This window comes from Pogona vitticeps, chromosome 3, assembly GCF_051106095.1.
Source record: "Pogona vitticeps strain Pit_001003342236 chromosome 3, PviZW2.1, whole genome shotgun sequence".
Classification (NCBI taxonomy): Eukaryota; Metazoa; Chordata; class Lepidosauria; order Squamata; family Agamidae; genus Pogona; species Pogona vitticeps.
In genome coordinates, this window is record NC_135785.1 from 230,880,500 (window position 1) to 230,902,027 (window position 21,528).

The following is a 21,528-nucleotide window of genomic DNA, read 5'->3' on the forward strand; positions in this document are numbered from 1 at the left end:
TCTTCTTTCTTACACTGTTCACTTTAAATAAACTGCTGTTTCATCATGAAATTCCTCTCTTAAGCTTTTGCCAATAGATGGTAATCTATTTTATAGTTGCTCATCTTTACAGTGCATTCCTATGACCTCCATATTTTAAAGATAAGGTCCTCCAGTACAGCTATCATTTCTCAGATCAGCCATGAAACCCATCATAAAAGGCTTGGGAAATGTACCAGACAGGAAGCTGGACGGTGAACAAAAACCTTCTTCTGCCTCTTAAATAAGAACAGAACAGCAATAAGAAAGTTTTGATTCCATTGAATACTAAATCTAGTGCCACCTACTGATGAAGCTATATAATGACACAGTCCACATAGTGCCTATCAAATAGTTTCATAAAACTACCAAACCAGAAGGTTATTCTTAATTGCTGTTCCAAGACTGTACAATTGTTTTCCATTGAAGCAAGGAAAGGCAACCTGGTGACCTTCAGAAGATTCAAACTCCAGTTCCCATAACCCCGAATTGTTAATTTTACTAACTGGGATATACAGGAAGCAATTTTTGAAACATCTGGAGGACACTAAATTTACAACTGCTGTACTAAAGAGCTATATAAAGCATAAGCCAAACAACTATAAAAGCACAATGAGACATTGTTTATCAGGTGCTTTTTTTATGGAGAGTTATACTTGGAAAGATGTTTTAAGAGAAAGCTTATTCTATCAGATATTTCATGTGCGAGACTTAAAACTTACATACCAGTGCAAATAAGGATAGAAAGAGTGAAAAACCAGAGAGTTAAATAGTCACGAATAACAAACATGCCAGATTTGACTTGTGGGTTAATCAAATTTCAGCTTTTGTGGCATCACTAGTAACAGTGAGAACAACTGCAGAGTTACTGCCCACTCACAAAATGATGCAGTGTTGCTATGTAGAAGTATTCTGTTGCTAGGAGGAAGGTGGTGGCTCTGCAGGTACTAACAACAAAAGGATGTTAGTGCAAGCCTGTTTCTTGTGTTCTTGTTTTATTCCTATGGAAAAAGAGGAGGATACAATTTAGGAAGCTGCCTTACACAGAGTTAGACAGCTGATCCATCTAGCCCAGTACTGTCAACATTGGCTAGCAGTGGCTGTTCAAGGTGGCAAGTAGGATTCTTCCCTAGTCCTGCTGGAGGATACCATGGATTGAACCCTGGGATCTTCTGCATGCAAAGATCTTGAGCCCCTTTCCAGAACACAATCTAGTATTTCCTGCCGGTCTCCCATCCAAGTACTATCCTGGTTGGTAGCCACTTAGCTTCTGCAAACCAATGACACCGAGTGTATTCAGGGTACAATAGTGACTGTTCTCCAGAACTGACTGTTCTCCAAACGTAGAGAGTGGAGGGTAGAGTTCAGACAATATACTCTCCCTTCTCATGGATCTGGCCCCCATATATCCTCAATGATTGTACAGGGCTTCATTTTTAGAGTTCTTTCAAACATGACTTAATGACTGAGTTGTGCATTGATCTTATCAGAAATGTCCCTGACATCCAAAGCACATTCCTGTCATCCTGCTTTGTCTCATTTTCTCTCATGAAAATATTTTGTCTTACACAAAACTATGGTCTATTTTATATATATATATATATACCACTTTATAGCAGGGGGAGTGGAGTTTAGTGCTATGGTATTTCCCCAGGTTTAGCACTATAGCAACAGTCAACAAAGCTTATGAAAGCACTCATCAACTGTAGCCAACAATGGTGGAAGTTTGTGGACACTAGGAAGTGTGAAGCTGGTGGTGCCACACATAGCTGCCAAAAAAAGTATAAAAGCCCTTGAATACTAGGTCATTAACTATTAGGGCACAAGCCCCCTATTTAAAAAAAAATCATCTCATAATTTTCCAACACTACACAATGGAAAAGGAGGCAAAACAACATTCTGCCTGGAAGACTCATCAGTATTAAGATGTGGAAATAAATGTTCTTGCAGCTAAAAAAAAAATCTTGAAAGAGACTCTTAACAGTCATAGTTTCAGAAGAGGTAGCCATGTTACTGTGTGCGTGTCACGCAAAAATGAATGAATGAATGAACAAACGAACAAGCAAGCAAGCAAGCAAACAAACAAATAAATAAATAAGAAAAAAAACATTGTGGCATCGTAAAGACTAACCACTATATTTTTATGTGAGCTTTCATGGACAAGTCCACTTCCTCAGACAGTCAAATAGTATATTTTCTAAGTCCTCATGTAGTCAAAGGCTGTGCATATTTTCTGTCCAAAAGACAGAAATGTCTCTCAGGCATGTGGGAATGTACCCAAATGAAAAGCGTATTGGAGGTGTACAACTGACAGGCACGAGAGATGGATGGAGTCAAAACACAGAGAGACAGAGAGCGAAAAAATTCATCATCTACCATTTTTCTAGTGTTCAGTACCTTGTTTATGTGTACCAGTATAGCTATTCCAAGGACATGTAATTCAGTTGTTTAGCTCCAGCACTAAGATGAGCTCATCTGCCAGAGAAACTTGTTTTGCTCCAATTGCTGTCTGCTTGAGATTTTTAAAGAAATCTCATGCATCTTCCATGCCCCCCTTTTCTCTTTCTCTTTTTCTTTTTGCTTCCTGAGCTTTTGATTTCAATTGGAAACCCAGGCCTGTGGGACAGGAAATCTTCAAAGTCCTTTTGGATGAAGGACAACACACACATCCCCTCCCATGTTTTGCGTTTTGCAGCTGTTGTTTCTCATAATAACAAAGGTGCCAAAGTCTTTATAGGTCAGGCAGTATGAAACTAAGATCCCACCAGCCTTCCAGGCTTCTTAGAAAGATGGAGGGAAGATGGAAAGAACCATCCAAGGGCAGACGTGCAGAATGTGAGAATGGAATAATGTTAAAGAGATTTAGCAAAAGGCGTATGTGGGGGGGGGGGGAAGCATGTTAGTATGGGAAAGAGGTTAAATGGGGCCAAAATATTTACTTTGTGAAATCAAAAGAAATAAGGAGTTAGGGAATAGCATATAAAGAGATGTGAAAAGCAGCTCTGTAGATCTGAGAACAATCTGGTCCTGGGCCAAGGCTGGCAACAATCTAACACTCAATCATCAACACCACTCTTTTTCGGCTAACAGACACTCTCATGCTTCTAACAATATGCCAGACATTTAAATACGTAAACGGAAAGCAGAAATGAGAAACATTTGATTCTTGGACTACAACCTCCAGGATGCTGTTACCAGCACAGACAGCATCTATACTGGTCGTTGAGTTCTGTGGATTGTAGTATACCTCTCCCACACAGAGTCCATGGTTCACTGGTAGGATAAGGAAACACACCACCAAAAATAACAAAACAAGCAAACAAAAGTTAAAAAGAGGAAAGAGAAATAAGAAAAGCTTAAAATAATATGGAAGACAAGGGGGTGATTTCAGAGGTATTTGTCCCACTGTTTGGTCCTCTGTAAGGAAGGACTAGTTCTCTCCTTTTGTCAGCAGTCAGATGACATAGGTGCCAGCATGAGCCAGGTGATCTCCAGAGTGTTCATACCAACACTTTTCTGGGTCCCTGTCAGGGATGACTATTGTTTCAGTGTGTGTAGGATTGCTCCATTTTGATTCATTTCCAGTGTGTATAGTCCATGGGATCAAACCAAAGTGGAGCCGATTGCTTTAGATTCCTCTTCCATTTTCTGTTTCCCAGTATCATTAAGTCACTTAAGAAGACAGCTTAGCCATTTCACAATATGGGGAAATTTAAAATTTCCTCTGGTTCTCCATATAGGAGCAGAGGAAGAAAACAAAAGTATTTTAAAGCCTATTAGAACAGTGCTGAACATGTACTTCTGAAAAATAATAGCAAAGCTTCCTCCCAGAAGGTGGGAGAGAGGAGGAGGCGAGAAGAGGGGCATTGTTGTTGTTTTCTTTCTTTTCTTAAGAAATGTGGGCCAAGTAGGGTCTCTTGAGGTGTAAAGGCCATGTGGATGCAAGGATCACTGGAGCTCTATGAAACTTTAAGCAACCCTGTTTAGCCTGTACGAGCCCACTCCAGTTAAACCATGTAGCCAAGCCCACAGATTTGAATAAATTTTGAATATCATATTTTATATGCAGCAAACAAACTTAGAAATAGCTACAGTAGTTTAAACTGAAACATAGGATTTTTTCATCATAATATTGGGGCAGGCTACTCTTTGCCTGCTCAGTCTGATATCCAGGTCATCCCCACTGCTGTTGGACATCTCCAAGTCCTCTACTCTTCCTTCTTCATCTTCAGACCACACTTGGGTTGGATATCAATTCAAACAGAGTAAACCCACAAACAGAAGCAAGTCATATGCAGGGATGTGAAAATCTCTCTGTTTTAATTGTACTGGATATTTTCTAATTCCATTCATGTTTTTCCCCATCCTTGTTTCTCCTTGGGTTGTAAGACTCTGTATTTTCTTTCTGTGCAAAAGCACCAAACACTCCCCAAATTATTACTTTTAGAAAATAGCACCCCAGCCTCAGAGTCCTCTCCTTTTGCTTCTTCCAGCAGCTGGCATTTAGAAGCATGCAGCCTTTAAACCCAAGGGATCCTTCTAGACACCAGAATCAGCTATCACCTATATATGTATATATTCCCCTGAAGGATTTATCCTCAAAGGCAACATAGAATTCCTGCGGTAGCTCAGTGTAATTCAGCTCTTCCACCAACCTTTGCATTGTTTTATTAAATCATCAAGAAGATTTTAAAAATTATTTGTTCAGCTCTTTTATAAGTCTATTTTAAAATATGCTTCTTAATATATGCATGTTTTGGTGTATCCTTGAGCCAAGAATTGCACCACACATGTCAGAGATATGCAAAATCGGACAGATGAGTGCATACTGATCTGCACATTAGTCAGGGGAATGTGAGATCAAGCCAGCTTGTGCCAGGCTTTGCACAGAACATATTTGACAAGCGTTCCTATTTTGCAGCTGATTTTTGATTTATTTTACCACAACCATACCCAACCACCCCCATCCCTTCTCTCTCTCTCAGTCCCTGCAGCGGCTTACGTTCAGCCTGTATTTTATAAAAAGAAGTGCGGGGAGGAAACAAAGTATGCGCACAACTTCTGGTGTTGTGCCCAGGGTCTCCTGGGTGCTTTCAGCTGAATAATTACCCCCCAACGGACATCCACCATCACTATATTAGCAGCCAGTAGAGCAACAACAGTTGTGCTAGAAAGCCATCAGCGGTTCATCTCCTCCCAGCTGTTGAATGGATGAAAAACAAAATTGGAGTTACAGCAGCCAACACCGATACGAGGCTGTTCAGCAGGTGGCTTCTACAGTGCGAGTCTAATTATGGCTGAAGCACAGAGGGTGCCTGTCGGCAGCCACGAATGGGACATTTGCAGGAGTGATTGACTCCTGAGGGGTTGGCATGGGGTTCATAGAAAGCTGCCTAGCGAAACTGAAATTCCGGGGTATGCCGAATAAGTGACACCATTGAACAAAGCGGGGGAAGAACTCCTACTCTTTGGATGACCTGCTGTTGCATTTTATATGAAAGCACTGCCAGTGATTGCCCATTAAAAATGTCTTTTTGCTAGCTAGAAGGAAGAAAAGACGCATGCTGAACAAATGTGCCTAATCTGAAGTATGATATATGTATGAATCTGGTGGGCGGAGAAGAAGAAAAGAAAATATTACATAGACTAGTTGTGGAAAGAGAAGGAATATAATAAATTAAAAGCAAAGAGAGAAGAGCTCCTAGTCTTTATTTTATGACTGAATTACTTGTTTGTTCTCTTAGATTTCTGTTTCCTATTTATGTCCTGCTGGTAACCTCATTATATAAGAGGACATAGTTCTATCACCACAATATTTCATATCGTTTTTCTATTCAAAACAGTAGAAGCTGGGAGTGGTTAATCCATTCTGGATTTTAATTCAAACGTTAAGGAAGTTGTCTGAGCTGCTGAAACTATTTGGGGGTAGGGTTCAGTGTCTTAGATAACTCCTGTAAAGTTCAAACTAAATCCTGGAGTGGGTTTGTCATCCTCTTGACATCAGATCAGCTTCCACTTGTCCGGAGCATAGAATAGTGGAAAGCACATAGTCTGGGGTTTCTTTTTTATTTTGAATGTTGTTGGGTTTTTTAAGCATACAGTCAGATGAAAAATGTGAAGTTGGAAAAAAATGTTGTGAAGTTGGAGATATAACTAGGGAAACAGAGAAATAGAGGAAAAATAGGTTGTGTCTGTTTATTAACAACTTAGTGACAGCCAGTGTCATGTAATATATTTTATATGTTAGGAAGTATTCAGCAGGGTTCCAGAGCATATACAGAGTACAAATCACATAGTAAGACAGTAGGTGACCATAGCATTCTCCTTAGACTAAACTAAGCAAACTTCTTTTCTATTTTTATACCCATCATTCCAATTCTTAGACCCTTTGACAGAATGCGCCAATCAGGTATCAAATTTCCCTGAACTTTCTCAAAGAGAGTAACTTCTCCAAAGTAACTTTTCTCTCTCTCTCTTCCTTTTCTTCAGCTGAAACCAATGTTGTTAATTAGCTTATATCAGGAGTTAGGTATGGCCTTGGAAATTCCTTCTCATGAAAATAAGACACATACAGTGGTACTTTGGTTTATGAATTTAATACGCGCCCTGGGACGGTTCGTATTGTGAAAAATTCGGAAACCAAAATGCGATTTTCCATAGGAACACATGCATGGGGGCAGCACTGTAAACCTCTAAGGTGCAATGCATCCTGGGGAAACTTGCTTTGTATTGTGAAAAAATTACATAAACTGGGGCATTATTTTCAATGGATTTCCTTTCATAAACCAAAAATTACATTAAGTGAGGCGTTCGTAAACCAAGGTACCACTGTATAGCAATGCTACCCAGTTAACAGGATATATCTTCCCACCCACCCCCTGGTCTGCTCATTTGAGACACAAGCTAACAAGTCTGTATTTCACAAGCAACTGAAACCATCATCCCCTATTTTTAAGTATCTTCACACACACACACACACACACCTTCCTTTTCTTCAGCTTCCATGTTCCTGGTGATGAAAGCAATTACAGTGCAGTCTCGGGAGCTTCTGGAGAGAAATGATAAACATTTAATTACTGAAAACTGTTGCTGATATCATCAGCGTTATGCAGTATAAGATAGGGAACCAGGATTCCAGCCATTATCACTTAGAGACTAAAACTAACCAAGTTACTATTTTTCCATTAGTTTTTTGGAACCCATACATTTGATTCATCAACAGCATGTATATATGTTTTCCCTATTGGCAGATGTTTGGAAACAATTGAACTACAAGTGTTCCTGAACTGAAAACTGGCCATCCCTTCTTTGTATCCAAAATGCAGTTTTGAACAAATGAATGAAGTCATGCAGTAACAACTGAATGCATCTACATTGCACTGTTATATCAGTTTGATACTGTACTACTTTTACCTGTCGTGGGTTATCTTGTGGAATCCTGTAATTTGGGATTTGGTGGTTAGAATTCTCTGCTAGAATGTTTCCAAGATGGGTGGCCTTGCAAAACAGAATCTTGATTCCAACTTCATCCTCTCCGTATATTAAAAAGGTATCCTGTCTACATCAAACTCTAGGTGTCAAAAGTAGGGTTCTAACTGTTGCAGAGTTTTGAATTGCTAGTAAATTTCCCTTTTTGCTATGCAATAGAAGTACAGAGATCCACAGAGGAGAATGGCAACAAATTCCTCAGAGTCCACCCTTTTCTCATTAGCTGGCACTTAAAGTCTCAATAAGTCACTCTGATATATTTGTAGGAGAAAGAATAAAAAACATTTCATTACTTACAGTCTGAATGATAAAAGCAAATAACTGACACCAACATATTAAAATAGAGAAGGAAAAGCAATCAGCAGAGAAGTAAGGCTGTCTTTGAAATCAAAGGCTGGAAGGAATTCACTCCAGTCCAGGAAAGTCCTTCCCAGTCATGCAAACTACAGATAGCATGTGAGATTGCAAACAAAATTCCCAGCACTATTATTCTCATGGTCAGGCTTATTTTCTTTGTGCAGAAATTTCTGTTGGTGTAAGAGCCACACACATACACCTACCTGGCCGACTGAAGTGACACCACCCAGCCTACCAGTTCATCTGTCCTTTGTGTGAATGAGGCCTTAGAGCAAAACCAAAGGTACAGGGCAGAATATTGCTGGAACTTGACATTAAAAATAGCACCAGGGAGTAAAATGTTGTCCTGGTTTATTTATCTTTAACCAAAGTTTGCTTTATGGTAAACCAATGTGGAGGGGGAGATGATAGACAACGGGAGGGAAAAAAAACACGTCAGTCTTGGATTACTTTATATGTTCTGTTTTTGTTGGACAGCTGCTATTTGGAGAATGGATGCCTGACTGTAAAAAGTGTAAATGCAAGAAAGTGGCCAACAGAACAGCTGCTGTGAGTCATGTCACATAGCAAAAGCAAAGACATCTTATAAACAGTCTGACATCTGCCTCCACTTTCTCCCACTCCTGAGAGAGAAACTGAAATGGCCACTAATTCGTTACTGAAGCGCTCAGAGTCTTTCTAGACAGTTCACTGCATGACAAGAAAAAGGTGCATCTTATCTCTTTTGCAGTGGCTTTGTCTATGCTTTCTATGTTTTGGTTCTGATGTATCAAAAGCATACAAAATTTCCCCAGATGTGAATGAGACATTTTACTGCCTGTGACAAAGGACAAGATGGCCCTGGTTCACATACACATTCCATGCATAAGAGTTGATCAGAAAGATGGTTTGATCTTAGTTCAGTACAATAAACAGCATTCTCCACCACACCTAAGGGATGATTTGTGCTTTAGAAGCACAGCTATGGTCACGCATTACAAGGAATCTGCTGTTAGAAGGGGGAATTGCTAAAGCAAGAGCTTTTCTTGTCTTCCACAATTAGCACATTAACTTGCTTGATTTGTGATTGTTCTTTGGGAGTGAAGAACAATTTAGGGTGTGACTACATGGGGGTGGCGTGGACCAGAGCACACTATGGCAAGTTCTTAAAGAAATGGGAGTGCCTGAACACCTTATCTATCTCCTGAGAAATCCATATGTGGAACAGGAAACAACAGTTAGAACTGGATATGGAACAACTGATTGGTTCAAAAGTGGGAAAGGAGTACGACAAGGCTGTATATTGTCCCCCGGCTTATTTAACTTATATGCAGAATACATCATGCGAAAGGCCGGACTGGAAGAATCCCAAGCAGGAATTCTAGTTGCCAGAAGAAATATCAACAACCTCTGATATGCAGATGTTACCACTCCTCTTAATGAAGGTGAAAGAGGAGAGTGCAAAAAATGGTCTGAAGCTCAACATCAAAAAACTAAGATCATGGCCACTGGTCCCATCACCTCCTGGCAAATAGAAGTGGAAGATATGGAGGCAGTGACAGATTTTATTTTCTTGGGCTCCATGATCACTGCAGATGGTGACAGCAGCCACGAAATTAAAAGAAACCTGCTTCTTGGGAGGAAAGCGATGACAAACCTCGACAGCATCTTAAAAAGCAGAGACATCCCCTTGCCAACAAAAGTCCACATAGTCAAAGCTATGGTTTTTCCTGTAGTGATGTATGGAAGTGAGAGCTGGACCATAAAGAAAGCTGACCACCGAAGAATTGATGCCTTTGAATTGTGGTGCTGGAGGAGACTCTTGAGAGTCCCCTGGACTGCAAGGAGAACAGACCTATCCATTCTAAAGGAAAGCACTCACTGGAAGGACAGAACCTGAAGCTGAGGCTCCAATACTTTGGCCATCTCATGAGGAGAGAAGACTCCCTGGAAAAGACCCTGATGTTGGGAAAATGTGAGGGCAAGAGGAGAAGGGGATGACAGAGGATGAGATGTTTGGACAGTGTCATCGAAGCTACCAGCATGAATTTGACCCAACTCCGGGAGGCAGTGGAAGACAGGGGGGCCTGGCATGCTCTGGCCCATGGGGTCACGAAAAGCCGGGCATGACTAAATGACTAAACAACAAACAACAGCAACAACATGGGGAGTTACTTTCAGATTACTTAGGGATGGCTCATAGTTTTCTACACCAGTTTACATTGCTGAAACCACTGTAAGAGTCCACACATATGTGGTTAATTCCCCTGTTATAAGAGTCCATATTGCACTTACCAATCAGTAAAATTTTCAGCAGGATCACAGCCTCATCTTATTAATGCCACCCTCTTCCCCATCTCCTCCCCACTGCTTCTTTTCATTCCTCTACTTTATACAGAAGCATAACATTCATATTCCCACAGTTTGGAATTTCTCCCTGCCCCCATTTTTGGAGATGACATAGTGCTCGTGGACAAGGTGTTTAGAAGCTCACATCTTAAGGCTGACCTTGTGGAGAAGACTCTAAAGGCGGTGGATTTCTGTGGATGTTGCCTCACAGTCGAGATTATGATGGAAAACATAAACTTTACGGAGGTCTTACGGAGTTCTGATGAAGCCCACTGCTGCAATATCACATTCATTCTTGCTAAAAGCCAACACTATCTTAATCTTAACATGGGCCAAAGCCACCTAAATCTGGGTTTTCGTCACAGAACAGAAAATTGGGGGGGGGGATAATTAGGCAGAATCAATACAAACAACCACATGCTGTCTAACAAAAAGAAACAAGTGTCCATGAAAATAGACCTGGCTTTATGGATTTTAATCTTGGCGTCTCTGATGTAGACTCTATAGCAGTGTGGTTGCACCCTTAAAGGGGAAGTCTGATTCTTCAGATACAAAAATCTGGCTGAATCTGGCTTACTCCACCTCCATCCACCATCTGGATCCTTCAAAGCCTTCTGTACAAACTATTTTGCCACTATAGAGAATGGAGGTAGGAGGAGTGAAACGGCTTTGAAATATACTGGCAATTGATATTTGGGAACCTTTACTATGGAGTCTCCATTTCCCATTGTTTCCATAGATCCAGGTAAGCATCCGCTCCGACTTGATGAGCACCTGATTAGCCATGGAAATGAAAGGACTTTGTTTTCCACACAGGCTTCTTCATGGCCAGGCATCCGTTGTATTTGCATTTAGTTTCTCAGTGCTGCGTAATTATGTTTACAAATAATTTTTAATAAATTAGTCTTAGTCAGTTGCCCCCAGTCTTCTTTACTCCCATATTGATCCCTGAAAGGCCTGTTCCACAATCACCCACAAGCGGGTGATGATCAGATATCTAGTACCACATGCCAAAGTGAATTGCTGACTTACATTGCAAAGGGAGATCTCCACTAGAACCTCAATGGAAGGAATGGGAGAGGCCAACTTCCTTAAGGCCTTCGGAAACCTCAGCCAGTACAGCACTCAGAAGAATGCTGATGGAGGCTACAGTAGGTGTTCAGATTACATTATTTACATCATGACGGCACCATTTTATTGGCTGCCTAGTCCGTTTTGAAGTCATGTTAAAGTGCCTGATTTACCCTTCAAAGACTTGGAAATGACTTGATTGAGGACCATCTGCACCCCTCGAAACCCGCTTGTACCTTGAGATCATTCAGACGGTCTCTTTTCTGTGGCACACTCAGGCTAACAGACTGAGGCCCCTTGTGTTTCATTTAAAGACACAAATATTAAAACAATGACAACTATAAATGTCATATTATTAAAAGTAATTAAATGTATTAATTATTAGAAGGCACAAAATTAAACCCCGGTGAAATCAGTTTAAAAAAAAACACAAATTTAAAAAGATAAAATAACCTCTTCTCCCTTTCAAGTCTCTTCCTCAGCAGCAGATTACATTTTAAAACCTGCCTGAAAAGGAAAGTGTTTGCGTACTAGAGAAAGAACAGAAGGGAGGCAGCCAGCCTGGTCTCCCATAGAAGGGAGTTCCATAACCTAGGAGCAGCTGCTGAAAAAACTCTCGCTCGTGTCTGCACCAAGTGTGCCTCTAAAGGTGATGGGACTGAAAGTCCTCCTCGGAAGATCTTAAAGCTCAGGGAGGCTGACATGGAGACATATGGCCTGGACCCAAGTCATTTAGGGCTTTATAAGTTAAAACCAGAACTTTGAATTATGCCCAGAAACAGATCTCATCTAGAGCTTGGAATTCTATATCTCTAAGAATGCAAAGGGAGTGTGGGAGTCCTAGTGTGGTCTGAACCTTGGACACTGATCCAAATCAGTTTCAAAATAGAGGACAATTCTCAGCAGCTTCTGAAGTTACACTCTCTTATTTGCTTCTACCAAAACATTCTTCCAAGAAAAGTGTCATACAGATTAAAAGATGCCTAACATTATTCAGATTCAAATCTATAGGAGGAAAAACATTTACTGCAGGAGTAAGGACCTTTGTCTTGAAAGTGAGGGTCATTCCTTTGTAGATGTGTCAAGAAGGCAGCGACTCTGCATGGTCTGAAAGCTTATCCTTTTGCCTCTTAAATGGCAAACACAAGGCATGACCTCGTTTTAGTTCTCTGTAGAATTGTATATTTGCTCATATCCTTTCAGCACCATCTATGACTCAGCAGAATCCCCAAGAGGTTTGGCAGACATTCAGCGCAAGGAGAATGATGCAGCAGCAGCAGCAGCAGTCAAAGCAGCAGCAGCAGGAGGAGGAGCACCAACACAGCTTACGGACAGGCAACAAGGGCATCCCGCCTTAAAGGAGGCACCGCTGACTCGTCTTTTGCTAAAAACAGCTGGCTTAGTTTGGATCTGGTTGCACTACGTTGTAAGCCCCAGGTAACCTAGATGATTAGTAAAACGAAAATAGATTAAAACTGGAATTCTGGGATTGTGTGAGTTTTAACATTCTAAGCTTGGTAAAGCAGCAACCAAAAAAAAAAAACCCCAAAAAACAAAAACAAAAACCCAGTAACAACACCAGACACTCATGGGCTGATGGCATAAGAAGGAGGAGGGAAAAATATATAGTCTTGGGGCTAAATCAAATCAATTCCCATTTCCAGTTGACCCATGGAATCAATGGCTCATAACATAAGCGATGATTTAACAATCTCATGCATTCAATAGTTTTATTGTTGATGTTATTGTTATGTGCTGTCAAGTCACCTCCAACCCATAGCGACCCGATGAATGAGTGCTCTCCAAAATGTCCTGTCCTCATTCGACTTGCTCGGCTCTTGTACACTCAAGCCCACAGCCTCTTTTAGGGAGTTATAAAGGTAAAGGTAAAGGTTCCCCTTGACATTTTCACTCCAGTCGTGTCCAACTTTAGGGGGTGGCGCTTGTAACGGCCTCCTTCTACCTCACAAAGGAAGATCGCTACGTCACTCCACTGTTACTCTTCTGGTAGTCTGCCACCAACCATTCCCTGCAATAAGTATCTTCAGGCCGGAATGGATTTTAAATAAAATAACTAAAGTTTATTGATTGGTACATTAAGGTTGGTAAAACAAATAAATCAGGTAATCACATAAAGAAAGGCTCTAGCTCACACAGACTCATATCTCCACACAATCTGATCACTATCTCATCTCAACACTAACTGATCCTGATCTGACTCTCCCACACATACACACCCATCTATATCACAGCTCCTCCCCCTGATGTCCCGCCTTCCGACCACCATTGGATGTTAACACTCCAGCCTAAACCTTGAAGGACAGGTGACATCATAGCTGTTTGTAACATACCTCCCCCCCTTTATAAGTTGTTTTGTGGGGGAAAGCTAGATTGCTTTTCTCCCAAAACAACTAGGAGTAGAGTCAACACATTTCCATAAAATTACATTACCCAAATACTTACCACATTAATCATCTTTTCACTCTAAAACATCACAAAACATTACAGCGTTTCTTCCATTTCAAATACTTATCATCAATATTCAACATACACTTAAATTGTTCTGTTCATCAAAAAAAATACTTACACACAATAACTCATTTCCATATACATATACAGAACAACATTTCAACAAACCCATATTCATAAACAGTTAAACCACTTTAACCAATTTACAAAGTCCATCTGGTCGTCTTCACTCTTCTGGTCTTCGGGATAAGGCGTCAGCCACACAGTTCATCGTCCCTTTGACTACCTTAACCTCGAAGTCGAAATCCTGTAACAGCAAAGCCCACCTCATCAGTTTTCTATTGTGGGTTTTCATAGTCTTTAACCACCTCAGTGGGGAGTGGTCTGTACAAAGGATAAAATGTCTCCCCCAGATGTATGGCGATAACTTCTGAACCGCATAAACAATGGCAAGGCACTCTTTCTCCACGGTAGCTAAGTGTCTCTCTCCTTTCTGAAGCTTTTTACTAAGGTAGGACACTGGATGCTGGTCTCCGTTGTCATCAGCTTGACACAAGACAGCTCCTACCCCGGCGTTGGATGCATCTGTGTACACGATAAACTCTCGGTCGAAGTCTGGGGCACGCAACACTGGATAGTGGATTAGCGCCTCCTTCAACTTCTGGAATGCCTCCTCGCAGTCACTGGTCCATGGGATGTGGTCATCAGTCTTCTTCCTCGTCAGCTCGGTCAGCGGCGCTGCCATCTCGCTGAACCTAGGAATAAATTTCCTATAGTAGCCTATCAGACCAAGAAATGATCTTACTCTTTTCTTGGTATTGGGTCTAGGCCAATCACGTATTGCCTCTACCTTTGCTTCTAGGGGCTTGATTACTCCTCCCCCTACAACATGACCCAAATACTTTATTTTTGGGCTACCCAGCTGGCATTTGCTTGCCTTCACGGTTAGCCCTACCGCACTTAACCTCTGCAGTACTACTTCTAGGTGTCTTAGGTGATCTTCCCAGGTGTTACTGAAGATACCTATGTCATCTATGTAGGCTACTGTAAAATCACTGAGCCCTTGTAAAGTCTGGTCCATCAGCCTTTGGAACGTGGCTGGCGAATTCCTTAGGCCGAAACTGAGGACTCGAAACTCAAATAAACCGAAAGGGCTACAAAAAGCGGTCTTCTCTTGATCTCTAGGATCAATCTTCACCTGCCAAAAACCCTTAACTAGGTCTAATGAAGAGATGTATCGACAACCCCCTATAGTTTCAATCAGGTTGTCCAGTCTGGGCATAGGGTAAGCATCAGGTTTGGTCACTAGGTTTAGTTTCCTATAGTCAACACAAAACCTAACACTTCCATCCGATTTATCAACCAGAATTATCAGAGCGGACCAAGGGCTAGAAGATGGTACAATGATATTCTCCTTGAGCATTTCATTCAACTCCTTGCGCACCTTGTCCTTATATGGTCCTGTTACTCTGTATGGGCTTACTGCCTGCGGGGGTGCATCTCCAGTATGGATCCTATGCATCACTCCCTTAGCTAACCCAGGCTTGTTTGAAAAGACCTTATAATATTTGGTAACTAGCGATCTCAGTTCTCTCTGCTGATCTAGGGTGAGTGCAGGGCTGATTCTCACCTCCTCTGGGTTGTACCTAACTTCACCCCTACCTTCCCAATAAGGCAAGTCATGTTCCTCCCTATCAGCAGCTTTCATTGCGAATAAAACTCTCTGTTCCTCCCTATAGTAAGGTTTCAGAGCGTTAACATGAACTACCCTCCTGCCTTGGTGTTTTTCTTCCTCAATAATGTAGTTTAGGTCATTCATTTTTGAAATAATCCTATATGGTCCTGCCCAATTTAATTGTAGCTTGTTCCCTTTGAAAGGTTTTAACCAAAGTACCTCATCTCCAGGGCTAAACTGTCTTTCTCTCGCCTTTTTATCGTACCAGGTTTTCTGTCTAGTTTTCTGTGCATGTAGATTTTCTGAAGCTAACTCTAAATTCCTTTTCAGGTCATTCATTATCGTGTCTATGTAGGTAACTACATCTTGTGGATCATCTTCTGTGATCTGTTCCCAATTCTGTTTAATTAACTCAAGTTGTCCCTTCACTTTCCTCCCAAATAAAAGTTCAAATGGGCTAAAACCTGTACTGGCTTGTGGCACTGATCTATAAGCGAATAATAGTGATTGCAATTTCTGATCCCAGTTGTTTGGATTTTCTCCCAAGTAAGCTCTGATCATTCTCATTAGGGTCCCATTAAACTTTTCAGTTAACCCATTGCTCTGAGGATGATAGGCGGTAGTTTCTAAATGTTTAATCCCACAGATTTGCCATAATTGTTTCATGAGCTTAGAAGTAAAAGATGCTCCTAAATCTGTTATTATTTCTGAAGCAAATCCCATCCTAGACATATAACTTACTAAGGCATCAGCTACTGTGTTGGTCTCTATGTTACTTAAGGGAATAGCCTCAGGATATCTAGTGGCATGGTCCACAATAGTGAGAATAAATCTGTTTCCCCTCTTTGTGACCTTAGGCAATGGCCCTACAATGTCCACACCTATGCATTTAAATGGAGTAGAGATCATGGGTAATGGGCATAACTTGGCTTTGGTTCTGTCACGGTTGTTACCCTGTCTCTGGCAAACATTGCAACTTTGGCAGAAGTTTTTAATTTGCTTCCCTATCTCAGGCCAATAAAAGCTTTGTGTGATCCTTTGCTTGGTCTTGTTTACTCCTAAGTGTGCAGCAAATATGTCAGAGTGCCCCCTTTCTAAGATCATCTGGCGATATTTTACAGGCACCACTATCTGACCGAATCCCATCTCCCCCTTTTGAGATATTCGTCAGTGTCTCCCTGTATAATATTCCCTGCTTGATGTGGAACCTCTCTGGAGTTTCAGGGGTTAACTGCACTCCTGTCACTTTCTCAAAACAACTTTTTAAAGTAGGATCTTCTTTTTGCTCTAGTGAAAATATACTGCTTTTAGGTAACTCAAGTGTAACTGCTTCTGCTTCTTGTCTACCCTCATTTTCTCTCACCTCCTGAACATCAGTAACTTCCTTAGCTGTCTCTGTTTGGTCTTGTGAACGTGTAAGAACTAACACCCTCTTAACATGTTCAGCCAAGTCTGTTCCCACAAGAACAGCGGCTGGCAGTTGCGAAGAAATCCCCACTCTCCAATTTCCCTGCCATCCTTTATAACGCACAAAAACTTCAGCTACTGGCAAAACAATTAACTCTTCCCCTATTCCTTTGATTGTCAGACTCTCCTGAGGTAATATATACTCCTGGGGTATGATATCAGGATGACACAAGGTCACCTGTGAGCAAGTGTCCCTTAGGGCTAAATAGTTGTGATCAAAAATCCCAATATTATCTCCAGCTGCCTCAAAAAGTTGAGAATTTGTTCTAACCAGAAGACAGTGTTTTATTTCAGCCAGAGGAATACTTTCATCACAGCACTCAGCTGTTGTATCAAGTTGTACTGGTGTTGCTATGGCAACGGTCCCTTCCAGCGGGGGAGTTCTCTGTTCCTTCTGAACACAATAAACAGCTTTTGGCTTGTTTACACTCATATTCTGAGGTAAATTTTCTTTCCTGTGTTTTAGTTTTTCACAATTTGAGACCAAATGTCCTTTTTCTTGGCAGTAATAGCATTTTTTGCTGTTCCAAGAGTATTTCTCATCAAATTTTACCTATCCCTCCAAATTTTGAGTTCTCTGTTGTTTCTGCTCTGAGGGCTTCCCTCCAAAATGGCTACCTCCACCCTGCTGGCTCCTAACGTGTCCCTGAGAGAATCTATTATAATTTTCCCCTGTCTTCCTCACATTTTTCCCCTCAGAATATATTGGTTTTCTGATCTGTGTTATAAAATCTGCAATCTCTGTGGCTTCTTTCAAGTTTTTAGGCTGCCTTTCCTTGACTTGAAATTTTAATTCCCCCTGTAGAAGAGAATAAAACTGCTCTAGCCCTATAATATCTTTCAATTCTTGAAATGTCTGCACTCCCTCCTGTGCCAACCATTTATCCAAATATCTAACTAAATTTGCTCCTAACTGTGTGAATGTTTCATCTGGTTTTTTGGTGAGTGATCTGAATCTTTGCCTAAGCTGTTCAGCATTGATGCCATGACGGGCAAATACAAGCTTTTTATACTCAGAATAATCCTTTATTAACTCAATAGGCATTTCAGCGTACACCTCAGCCAGGCTTCCACTAATTAATGATCTCAAAATTGTCATTTTTTCTGACTCCTTTATAGAAAAATCTGTACACGTTCTCTCATAAAGGGAAAAGAAAATTTCGGGACAATCTCCCTTCTTATAGACTGGAAATTTCTTTAGGTCAGCTTTTGACAATTGACCCTCAACAGTACTTGAATTCATATTGTTATTATTATTTTGATTCATCAACTCAAGTCTGCGTAGCTCAAACGCCATTTTCTCTCTCTGTAATCTCTCTTCCATTTCCATTTTTTCTCTTTCAGCTTCCCTTTCCATTCGTGCTCTCTCTATTCCTAGTCTTTCCTTCTCCATTTGTGCCTCTTTTTCTCTTCTTTCCCTTTCTATTTGTGCCTCAATTTCCCTCACTCTCAATTCATGAGCCTGCGCTAACTCAATTCTTCTGAGGTCTCCTAATTCTTCACTTGAAGCCCCTTTCTCCTGAACTGAGAGAATTCTTCCATCCTCCTCCCTAAACTGTTCCTCAGAGACAACTGCCTCCTCAAACTGGCTTTGTTCAGCCATTTTTCTCCTTGTCAAGGGCATAATCTTTCACCCAAAAGGTTGTTTTCTACTTTCAAACCTCAGTTTAAAAGAACACTATTTTTTTTCTTTACTCTGAGCCTGTGAGATATACTGTTGCTGTCCTTTCCAGCACTGACAGATAGAAACAGTAACTGGGCTCCTGCCCCTTTTGCTAGGCCTCTTACTAAACAGAGTGAATTCTCTTTACTCTGTCTCTGGTACCAATCTTAATTCACACAGCTCTGCCTCTCCTCAGGCTCTGCTGTCTAAATGGAGAGTTCCCTCAGCATTGCTGTCTTTTGGCTTCTGCTCTGTCCCCTCAGAGTTCCACTAAACTCAGGACAGGCCAGCCCCACCACAGCCTCTGCCTTTTGGGTCACTCTTCCCACAAAGATGGTCACCACAGAGCTTCCCCATCTTAGTCCCCAGCCTGAGTTTCAGCGCCCCTCTACTAGACTTTCTCCCCTTGAGACAAGTCCTAGAAGGTCACCCACACGTCCACTCGGACATCCCTGACTAAAACACCCTTGCTCTGGGAGCGATTCAGCCAAGGCTTCACTGGATCTCTTCGTATCCCACAAGCTGGCACCAAATTTTTGTAACGGCCTCCTTCTACCTCACAAAGGAAGATCGCTACGTCACTCCACTGTTACTCTTCTGGTAGTCTGCCACCAACCATTCCCTGCAATAAGTATCTTCAGGCCGGAATGGATTTTAAATAAAATAACTAAAGTTTATTGATTGGTACATTAAGATTGGTAAAACAAATAAATCAGGTAATCACATAAAGAAAGGCTCTAGCTCACACAGACTCATATCTCCACACAATCTGATCACTATCTCATCTCAACACTAACTGATCCTGATCTGACTCTCCCACACATACACACCCATCTATATCACAGCTCCTCCCCCTGATGTCCTGCCTTCCGACCACCATTGGATGTTAAAGTTTACATACTAATGCTAGTTAAAGAAAGCAAGATGGCTACAGTTAGGATAAGATATATATTTTATATGTATTAATTTGACCCCTTCACTACAACTAGACCATGGGTTAAATGGGACTCTGTGTAAAGTGTAGAGCTAAACTTGGGCATCCAGAGTGGAAGGATGATTGGTTATCTCCCTGATGACATCAAGTGGTTTGGACGATGGTCATCTACCGCTCTTCGAAGATATATTTGAACACTCCCTCACATTTAGGCATAATTTTGGATATCCAATAGAGTGTGGCCCATGTTTTATTCCTTAACAGTTGTCTCGTGTCTTACTCCTGGGTAAAGGAATAATGCCCCATCAAGGCCTTTCTAACTTAATGGTCATCTTATAAATTAGTGACCTTAAAAAAGTCATGTTATCAGCCCTGCTCTGGTCTGGCAGACAAAAGGCCAGGGAAACTTGTTCAATCTTCCTTCTTCCTCTCTGCTAAAAACTTTTCCTACTGTTGTTGCCTTTTTCACTGAGTCTTGTTTTTATAGTAATGTCAGCATAACTATGTAATGTTGTTCTTATGATATGAAGCCATAACCAATTTGTGACAACCCTGCTAGGGTTTTGTGATGCATGTGAGATGTTTAAGGATCAGTTTACCATCACCGCCATCCTAATGCATTTTCATGGCTAAGTGGGGATTTGAAGCCAGGTTTTTATCCTCTTCAGTATACACCACATTGGATTGCACATAACTAAGTTACATTGCAGTTGTGCTTTAACAAGGGATGAATCATTTTATAGTGTAAGGAATTTTAGTTACTACTGTCTTTACAGGGGATGTAGCATTAGTATGTATGTATGTTTGGTAGCAGAGTTCAGCTGCTTGCAACATTCAGATTTTAGGCAACTGCTATGTTCTAAACTCTGGGAAATGCTATACTTCTTTGATTCTTCACTCAGGAGACAAACTTCTATGCATAAAAATGAACAAATGTCATCTTTTTTCTGTAATGTGGGTTCAAAGCCTGGGCACCCAATTCCAGCTGCAACAAGAGTTCACTGGTTGGAATAAGGGCGTTCCTTTTTCAAAAAATTGTGCCTGAGCAATGCTGGTGCACTGTAAGGCCAAGAGTAACGAGTTCAGGAGAATGCTTGGTAGAATTGAGCCTATTATGCCATTGGCAGGAAAGCAGAGAGTGAGGTACCAACATCAAAACTCTAGAGCCTTCTTGTTGCATTTACAGTCCAGGAGGGGAGAAAAGCATGCAATTTTATTTTATTTTATTTTATTATTTTTTTATGTTCAGTGATCAAGATCACTTGCTTGACCTAGGTTAATAAACACTTTTACTTTGGGAGCAGGTAGTGGTGCAATTTGCTGCTCCAGCTGATAGCAAAATTTCATGGGCTGGCTGTGATTAATGCCAAGCAGCATCCAGCCTTATTTTGTTTCTGGCAAAGGTACATTAGAATTTTGATTTTGGCCCAGATACTGCCATGACTTTTTTTAGTTCCTGTTTTATTCATATTTATTTTCCCTGCTGCCTGCATCTCTGTTACTTAATTTTCCTTTTGTTCAGATCATTATCCACTTTTTCTCAAGTCTCTGGAGAGAGATTTGAAAGGATAAATCAACATCTCTACTGTTCATTTCACTTGGCACATCATTTTCCTTTCAAGACAGGTATTTGATATCTTGGGTTAGCATTCTAACTTGTACAAATCACTTGGAATGTTCTGTTGAATACCCTGGATTGTTTCTTGATTGCAAAATTACTCCAGCCATCACATCTCTGTAATCTCTGTACATAACTGATAGTACAGGACGATCATTTTGTACACTTTCATTGTACATACGGCAGAACTTTACCTTAACACTCCCTGTTCATGATGGTATAAGATGGTCATTGTATATAATTTGACTGGACGTCTGGCAAAACTTTGCAGTAGGGACTCCCCGTTCTATCCCGTCCACCTTCATTTGACTCTTCTGCAATCGCTGAGCAAAATCATTTTGCAATTAGATCTAGCTTTCCTCAGTCTTTTGTTTCTAGAGTCTTGGTCTCCTAGTTTCCCCAGCATTCTGGCTGCCAGCTAGTCACTTAGAGAGGAACTA

At 41.0% G+C, this 21,528-nt stretch overlaps 1 long non-coding RNA gene across 1 annotated transcript; it reads right to left on the reverse strand.

Annotated features, from left to right (window-relative positions):
* Positions 1-942: 942 nt before the first annotated feature.
* On the reverse strand, positions 943-9,002 carry LOC140705399 (uncharacterized). The gene is made up of 2 exons (XR_013544016.1): positions 7,002-9,002; positions 943-1,019 (listed from the first exon to the last, which is right to left on the reverse strand). It is a non-coding gene; the product is annotated as an uncharacterized LOC140705399 (long non-coding RNA).
* Positions 9,003-21,528: the final 12,526 nt, after the last annotated feature.